Source organism: Elephantulus edwardii, unplaced genomic scaffold, assembly GCF_000299155.1.
Source record: "Elephantulus edwardii isolate Elephantulus edwardi_28Jun2011 unplaced genomic scaffold, EleEdw1.0 scaffold00030, whole genome shotgun sequence".
In the NCBI taxonomy this organism is placed as follows: domain Eukaryota; kingdom Metazoa; phylum Chordata; class Mammalia; order Macroscelidea; family Macroscelididae; genus Elephantulus; species Elephantulus edwardii.
This window is the reverse complement of record NW_006399780.1, coordinates 747,527-757,326: the sequence shown is the minus strand read 5'-3', so window position 1 is coordinate 757,326 and position 9,800 is coordinate 747,527.

Below are 9,800 nucleotides of genomic sequence, written 5' to 3'. Positions count from 1 at the left end.
ACTGCCAGAAAGGGGCCCTGTGGCACAAAGGTGAAGTTCTCAGCTGCTAACTGAAGAGCTGGAAGTTTGAAGCCACTCAGCAGTACAGCAGGAGAAAGGGCCCAGGAATCTGCTGTGGTAGCAATTATACTCTAGATAATCCTATAGGGCAGGTCCAGTCTGCCACACTGGGTCCCTGTCAGACAGAAGGTGTATAATGACACAATACCACCAGTCTTAAGAAGGCTTTTGGGCCTTATTTCTCAACATGAGAAATCAGATTCCAGCATAAGAAAGGGACCAGTTACACAGTAGAAGGAAACAGTGGCATGGTGTCCCTTGAAAAGCTTGTTAGATACACACCTAAGAAACCTGAGACTGGGCTATCATGTTCTCCAGCCTGTCTTCACACTGATTGTGTAGTACAATTCCCTGGGTAGGAAAGTTAAAACCACATAAACAGGCCTCACAGCCAAGGTTTGAATTAGGAATGTTTCTAAACCTCTCTGAAATACAGCCAGCTTGAGAATCACGGATAAAATTCAGTGCTACCCAATACAATGCAAGTCACAAAAGTATTTCTAGTAGCCATATAAAATTACCAGTTACCATATATTCTAGTAGCCAAATTCTAGCAGTCAAAAGTGCTGAATATTCTTCATCTGTGGGGATTTTGACACTTAGGTATAAACATTAAAATTATGGACCATATATTTCTAGTAGTCACATAGGGAACTTGGATGGCCTAGTGGTAAGAAGTTGTGCTGCAATTCCAAAGCCACCTGGTTCAAATCTACCAGCTGCTCTATGGGAGAAGGACAGGCAAACCTGCTTTATGTCAGTTCTGACTCGGCAGCACAACAACAGTAGCCGTATAGGGAGCCCTGTGACACAGGCCATAGGAAGTTGTTTTTAATCTAAAGGTGGTGTCTCTCTGGTGATTCAGATCCACCAGTCATTCCACAGAGAAAGAGCAATCACTTCCTGTGTGATGTATGGCCTCAAAAAATTCACCGACGAGTTGGTTCTGACTTTATGGCAATGACTGAGTGGGAGTAGCTATACAGGAAGGTCTAGTGGTATAGCCTATAGGGATTGGACTGCTTATCCAGAGGCTTATATCCACTAGAAGCTCCAAAGGAGAAAGATGAGCAATCTCCTCCCATGCAATTTACAGCTTCAGAAACCCACTGGAGGGTCTGTTATGAGTCAGTTCCAACTTGACAGTTACAACATTGGCTTTTCTCTGAATGTTGTTGTTATGTGCCATCAAGTCATCTGTGACTCATAGTGACCCTATGTACAACAGCCTTAAACTTGGCTCTATCCTGTGACAATCTTATTGTCCCAGACACACCCAACCCCATTACTCCAGTCATTGAATCGATCCATCTCATCAAGGGTCTTCCTCTCTTGCGCTGTCCCTCCACCCTCCCGAGCATGCCATCTCTTTCCAAGGATTTGTCCCTCCTTGCAACATGCCCAGATTATATCAGATAAAGCTTCAGAATCCTTGCATCCAAGGAGCAGCCTGGTCTCACCCTCTCTAGGATGAACCTATTCATTCTCTTAGCAGTCCAGGGTGTAGTCAATACTCTTCTCTAGCACCACAGCTCAAAGGCATCAATTCTCCTTCTATCATCCCTAGTCATTGTACTGCTATCTGATGAATAGTGAATAATTTGCAAAGACCATGTCCTGGATCAGGTGCACCTTAGTCTCCAAACTGACTTCATTGCTTTTCAGTACTTTGGAGAGGTCTCTGACAGCAGACTTTCCCAATGCAATTTGTCTTTTTCTTTCCTGGCTGCTGCTACCAAGAGTGTTGATTGTAGAGTAAAGTAAACTAAACTAAAGCTCTTAACAATCTCAATCTCTTTACCATCTAGCCCATCAGCCCACTGGTGAGAATCTTGGTTGTTTTGATGTTGAGTTTCAATCCATATTGAAGGCTGCAGTCCCTGACCGTCTGCACCAAGCGCTTCAGGTCCTCCTCAGTTTCAGCAAGCAGGGTTGTGTCATCTGCATAATGCAGATTGTGGATGAGTCTACCTCTAATCCTGATGCTAAATTTCTCCTCAAAAAGTCCAGCCCAGCCATATTTAAAAAGGAAACAGTGACAATGAACATTACAGTGGAGCAGATGAAGGAAAGGACTGCCTGAAGGAATGTACGACAGGGCATCACATGTATGACAATTAGCATTCTGGAACAGGAAACATATTACAAAGTGAACTGGGGGGAGGGAGAAGGGAGGAAAATGTGCATCAATGAGTAATGAAAATCCCACCACTTTATAAACTTTTGTTAAAATCACAACTTGACTAAATAAAAATAAAATAGGCAGGTAAAACAAATTAACATTTCACTTAATTTCTGCATGTAATCAGTATCAAATTATCCATGAGACATACTGCACTTTATTTTCTTTTTCTTATACTGTATTTCACACACACACATGGACTATCTTAATCTGGACCAGACATGTTTCAATGGCTCAATAATCATACACAGTACGGAACAGTCAGTACAATCAATTTATGGATGCACACAGTCCTATATTTGGGGAATATCGGTTTAGAGAAATTTTTTTTAACTCAATCTCCGAGAATGAAGTTCTTGGCTCATACCTTCCTCTTAGCTTGCGTCTGTACCCTGGGTGAAATGGCCCAAACCACTAGGGCATCTTGTTACTGAGAAACATAGTTCTGCTGCCTGCCCCCAGAAAACCAATCCTGCAGACAGAGGTTGGAGTGGGAAAAGCAGAAGTTCTATTATATATCCTAGTATGTAGGAGGTAGGATGTATGACTTTCGAAATCTGTCTCACTAAGGAGAGCTTTTGAGGAAATATTTGTCGACTATGTCTATTCAGCACTTGTAGGAAGGCTGTGGTTATCTTCAAATCAGCAGACACAGTTGGCCTCTGAGATGGCATCTTTCTGGTTATCTACTAAATCATCAGAGGACACGCACTCTGGGTTTTCCTCTGTTAAGCTAAGCATCTATCTGCTTGGGTACTTGAGCATTATGAAACATGCCCTATCAAGATTGCTGCCTTCTAGAAAGTCATACACATACATGGCTCCAGGGTTGTTAAGAGAGAACGGTAACATGCAAGTCATTGCTGCTTATTTTATAGCCTCTGTGCATGTATGCTTGCTTGTTTATAATTTTATTCTTATGAGCACAACACGTCTGCCAGTTTGCTGTACTGGGGTGACTTGCCTATTGCTGTGCTCTGGAAGCAATGACACCAGTATTTCAAACACCAGCTGAGTCACCCATGGGGAACAGTTTTCAGCAAAACTTCCGGACTACGGCAGACTAAGGAACAAGGTTGACAATCTACTTTTGAAATAACAGGAATATTGTTAAATGAAGCATCAGAAGTAGAGCCTTCTGGAATAAAAAGCACTTAAAAATAAGGAGAAACAGTGGCAAATGTGCAGTAATATGAATATAGAAAAATTGAAAGTTGTAAAAAATGACATGGAACACACAAAGATCAACATTCTAGGCATTAGTGAGTGCGATGGACTAGTATTGGCCACTTTCAATCAGATAACCAAATGATACTTGGAATGAAAAACTCAAGAATCAAGGTGTTGCATTCATAATCAAAAAGAACATTTAAAGATCTATCCTGAAGTACAATGCTATGAGTGACAAAGATTCTATCAATATACATAAGAAGACCTGTTAGTACAATTATATAAATTATATTTTTATAATTAGATAAAATGAACTGGATATCAAACAAGATGCATTAATAATAATTAATGATTGAAATGGAAAAGTTGAAAACAAAAAAGACTTCTTGTTATGTACGACCCAGAATTGACTCTCCTGTGGGTTTTCAGAGGCAGTTTATCACATAGGAGGAGACTGCTTATCTTTCTCCTTTTTCTTTTGTAGAGCGGCTGGTAGATTTGAACCGTGTGCCTTCAGACTGAAGCACAGCTACTTACCACAAAGCCACAAGGGTTCAAAAGACTAGCACTTGGAAAACACAGGCTTGGTGACAGAAATGAGGCTTGAAATGGGATGACAGAATTTTGTACAATAAATGAGTAGAAATATTTTTTTTTACAAAACATAAATGGCAACTATATAGAGAACCCTACCTGATGGTACCATACAAGCATCTGATTCAATACAAGAATCAGATTGATTATATCTATGAAAAGTATTGATGGAGAAGCTTCATATCAGCAGCCAAAACAAGGCCAAGGGCTGACTGGGGAGCAGATCATCAATTACAGATATGCAAATTCAAAGTGAAGTTACCTGCTTTTACTGAATGTTTATCTTCCTGGTCTAAATTGTTTCTTAAGGGAAGGACTTTCATTCAGCACATCATTCAAAAGGAAATGGAAAAATAAAAATGTCCGTGATTCTCGGTAAACATACCAGTAATTCAGTTAAAGTTTAAAATAGTTGTCCTTCCTGTTCATTAAAACTATCATCTTGGGCTTTCTTTTTAACATTTTAAAAATGATTTTTATTGTGTTTTCAGTGTACTACTAACATTAGAAATATAGTACTTTATTTTTTCCCTTAAAATCACACATAGTAGATTGTTACTTAATGAGGTTATAACATATGCACTATTTTTTTAATTTACTTTTCCATTTTCTAATTTTTCCAGTATTTACAACAGTACGTTTAGTGATTATGTGATGTTCTAAAGTGTGGATATCAGGGTACTTTTGTTTATTTGTTTTCTTTTTAGGAGGGTTTGCTTGTTTGTTCGTTTTTATGGCTAATCTTTAATTTTTCCATTAAGACTTTCCAGAGATGCAGTCAGTCTGATTCTAGTCTGTCTGTGTACACCAGGTCAGAAAGTCCTATTATTATGTTAATGAAGGGAATATGTTGTTGTTGTTATGTGCTGTGAAGCTGCTTGCCATAGCGACCCTATATACAACAGCCCTAAACTCTGCTCTGTCATGAGCCAATCGCACTGTCTCCATACACCCATCCTGATTATCACAGTCACTGAATCAATCCACCTCATAGAGGGCCTTCCTCTCCTGTGCTGGCCCTCCACCCTCCCAAGCATGATGTTCCTCTCCAAGGACTGGTCCCTCCTTACAACATGTCCAAAGTATGTCAGACAAAACATTAGACTCCTTGCCTCCAAGGAGCAGCCCGGTTTAACCCTCTTCAGGATGAATTTGTTTTCTTAACAGTCATGGTACATTCAAAACTGTTTTCCAGCACCACTGCTCAAAGGCATCAATTCTCCTTCTATCTCCCTAGTCATTGTCCAACTCTCTGATACATAACAAGTGATTGTAAAGACCATAGCCTGAATCCAGTGCACCTTAGTCTCCAGAGAAACACCATTGCTCTTCAGAATTTTGGAGAGGTCCCTAACAGCGGACTTTCCCATCACAATACGTCTTTTAATTATCTGGCTGCTGGTGCCAAGAGTGTTGACTGTGGAGCCAAGCAAACTAAAGCTGTGAACAATCTCAATCTCTTCACCATCCATCCTGATGCTGCCAATTGGTCCAGTGGTGAGAATCTTTGTCTTCTTGACATTGAGCCTCAATCTATATTGAAGGCTGCAGTCCTTGACCCTCTGCAGCAAGCGCTTCAGGTCCTCTTCAGTTTCAGCAGGCAGGGTTGTGTCATCTGCATAATGCAGATTGTTGATAGATCTTCCACCATTCCTGACACCACATTTCTCCTCATAGAGCCCAGCCTCCCGGATAATCTGTTCTGCAAACAGGTTGAAAAGGTATGAAGACAGCACACATCCCTGGTGTATGCCCTTCCCAATTTTGAACCATGCACTGTTTCCTTGTTCTGTTTTGCCGACTGACTCTTGGTCCAAATATAAGTTTTGCATCAGCACGAAGGGAGTATAGCATAGCTATTATATTGTAGGAAAAAGGATGGCCAATCTCCATGTGGCTTACTGCTTCTGAAAATCTGATGGAGAGTGAGCTATGGGTTGGTTCCTATTCAATGATACATAACAACAACAATAACATTACACTCTAAAGAGAGTGTGAAACTTCTAAACTTGATAAGGAGGTCTTTCTTAAAATTCTCCTAGGCTAAGGAGGTCTTCCTTATCCTGGGATTAAAAAAGAGGAAGACTATCAATGAGATCGATTGACACAGTGACTACAGCAATGGCTCAAATGTGTCAGACATGATGAGGATGGCACTGGATAGGGTAGGGTTCAGATCTGTTGTTCTTACTGTCCCTGTGAATTATACTTGACTCAAAGGTACCTAACAACAACAGTCCCTCCCACATGGGCTAATCCCAGATGATGCCCTCCTCCTTTGATGAATAAACATGACAATCTTTTCCCTTTGATAGTTAACTCTTAACATCCAACTTTCTCTTGATTAAACATGATATTATTTCCTTACCTCAAGAACCTTTAAAAGGCTCTCATCTTCTCCTGTTCAATGAATCATTGGTTACAATACTGTATTCTTCTACATCTCCCTTTGCGAAGTACTTGTCCAACTTCTTCATTTGCTTGCATAGAAAAGCATGAACTCTTGTTTTGTTATTCTTAACAGGAGGAAGAACCCAAATTTAACAAGTGTACTGTAGACATTTTCTTGGGTACTACATTTAGAGAGTGGTCTGGCTACAAGATCACTCTTAAAAATGATGTTCTTGTAGTTGACACAGACCAAAAAAACCCACATTAACTCAAATCCAGAAGGGGACTTTGATGAAAATGCATGTTATTAGTGAATCTGACAATCACTGGCTTTGGAGAATTCTCATCCTAAATCCAGTACCACTTCATGCAATGGACCAACCACCACCAAAATACTAACAGTTTTCAAAAATTGCCTCAGAAAAAATAGAATTACCAGAAAGTTTATGACCTTTCTGTGGCTTAGCAAAAAATCTAAAATATACAGCTCTTGCCTCAACTCTAACCCTTAATACTTCTCCCCAGTGGAAAGGTGAAAGTTTTGCAAATAAGAAATTAATCTGTCAAAAAGTATACTTTAACCATGAAGAATTAGACATTGTCTTAAAAACACAGGACTTCCTAACCTAACCTATCTTGTTAGGTTTCATCTCTATCTGCATTATCTCCTCCCCTTCTACCCCCAGTTCTGTTTTAGAGAATTGCTGAAACTTTCAAAGGGCAGCCTTTCAGCTTCTGTTTGCTCACCCTGGGAGTAGTCTTCTAGGCTTTAAACCTGCTGTGGAGTAGGCTGGCTCAGGTTCCTAGAACTGCCATTGTTTACAAGCCAGGAGTGTCTTCTGACATTCAAAGACTTTTCATGATGTCTGCAGCTAATTGAATTTTGTGTCCCCATGGGGCTGCTGTTTTGTTTTGTTTTGTAGAGTTGAGTCAGACAGGATGGGCACAAAAGGAGACTGCCTCTCCTTATCCAGCTGAACATCTGGTGGATTCAAACCACACACCTTCGGGATTACAGTGCAGCTTCTTGCCATTCGGCCATCAGAGCTCCCTCCTATGTGGCTCCTCTTGACTTCTTACATGTTAAAGGTGGATTGACAATATGTGGACACAGTGTGTTAGTATGGATAATGTATGTATAGTATGGAGTGACTTAAGCCAGAATGCTATACCAGTTGTATTCAGCAGTTCCCAGAAGACCTATTTCTTTCTGCGGATGTCAGCTACCTGGCTGTGACTGGTCTTGGTGGTTCCCTTGCATCTCAAACCATTCCATGAAACTATCACACCATTCCTTTTTCTTATGTCTCCTAGTCGTGCATAGTTTCCACTGTTCCAAACATCACATCCGCTTTTAAGACAGGAGAAAATGTACCGCACAGTATGGCCAAATAGTTTTCTTTTATCAGTAAAAGCAAAAATCTTTGTAAGCCACAGCAGACTCCTTACCATTGGTGTCATACAGCCCACCACAGCCTGAAGGAGTCTGGGAGAGTCTCTAGTATGGACATACTACTTTCCCGGTCAAAATTTGAGTTCTGTGGGCTAAAAAGAAGAGAATGGCCATTGAATGTGAATGACACAAACCATGGCAGAAACTTTTCCTTTCATACATTAGTGACATCTTTGTTTTCTGTAACTTTTTAGTCTTCCCCCCACCCCCCCAATTTACTGGAACTAAGGGTTACGTGCTGTCCACTTTTCCCAGCACTGAAGAGTTTCTCAGGTCCTTGAACTTCAGTTTTAAAATTTGGAAATTCTTGGGTAGACTGGGGCAAGTCGGACAATCTCATAAAAAGTCAACTGACCAGAAACAATGCTGTAGACTGGCTGGCCAGGGGATGACTAGTATGTTGAAAAGACGATGAACAGCTGCTCTTAGTCTCCACCCTGATCTAGACAATATACAGAGAAATTTCTGCACTCATTCTTTATCTTGGTCCTCATAAATGCTAAAATAAATATAGAATATTATAAAACATTCATCTTTTAGATGAGAGAGCTGAACTTCACAGGCATGAAGGAACTTGTTTAAGATCACATGCTGGTAAAATTAGAACTAGAGTTTGGAATAAGGTCTGTCTGACACAAGTTCAGGACTCTTTTTGCTAAAAGTTTCCTAGGAAAGATTGTGGGACTTAAAGAGAGAAATCAATGCCATACTTACATAGATACCAAGAGAGAGGATTGTTCTTATCTGGTGAGAACTTCAGGAAATTCTCCGAAATGGAACAGAATGACAACTGGGCAAGAATAAAAAAAATATGATTTAATTTAGGGCAAACCCTATAGCATCATGTATTTAGTGAGCAAAGTTTATTGCACAGGATATCTGGACAATCTCAATATTCCAGCATTATTTAGGCAAGTAGAACTCTCTCCAGCCCAGACAGGTTTTTTTAGATATTCAAGCCACATATTCATTTATTCCTTTGTGTTACTGTGTTTTATTCATTGAGTTCACAGATGGTCTTAGGCGCTAATAGAGCAGAAGTGTATGAGTCCTGCATGGCTGGCTTTAATCTGTCTTTATGTGTTTTTCTCAAGATAAAATTCTAGTCCAAGACACTTTGCATCCAAATGCAATAATGTTTTATGAAACACTAGGACCAACAACGCTCAGAAAGAATCAGGAAAAAAGGCAAATATATATTTTTAAATATATTTCTTTTTAAAAATTATTTTCTATTGATTTACATACAAAAGTCATATACAACTGTGTTTCACTTATATACAATGTGATTCATGCATTGCTCCATTCATCCTGTGTTTCACATTATCATTTCCATACACTGTGTTATATACAAGTAATCACTATTGATCCATGTCCACCATTATCCCACCACAAGTACACCTTTTTATAGAAAAAAACTTTAATGTATATATTTCTACCAAAAAAAAAAATGGGGAGGGGGAAGCTCTGGTGACCTAGACTGTAGGGAGCTGTGCTGCTACCCCCAAAGTGGCTCAAATTCACCAGCAACTCTGCAGAAGATAGAGTTCTATGCAATTTACAGCCTATATATTTCTACAGTCTTATTACCATATTTATTTTTATTAAATGTAGGGCTCTGATGGCCTAGTAAGCAGGAAGTTGTGTTCTGTCAACCTCAAGACAGGCAGTTCGAATCCACCAGTTGCTCTAAGAGAGAAGTATGAGCAAACTCCTCCTATGTGATTTATAGCCGGCCTCTGAAAACCCACTGGCGGGCCAGCTATGAGCTGATTCTGAATTGATGGCAATGAGAGTGATGGTGTTAAATGACCACTACTACATTTTAGCATTCTTTAAGGCCAAGTACTTTTTTTTTTTAATTTTAATGAACATTTACGGAGATTTTGGATTTCTTTTCATTCATTGTTGCCCTTTTCTCCCTGCCTACCCCTACCCGCCCCCCAGTTC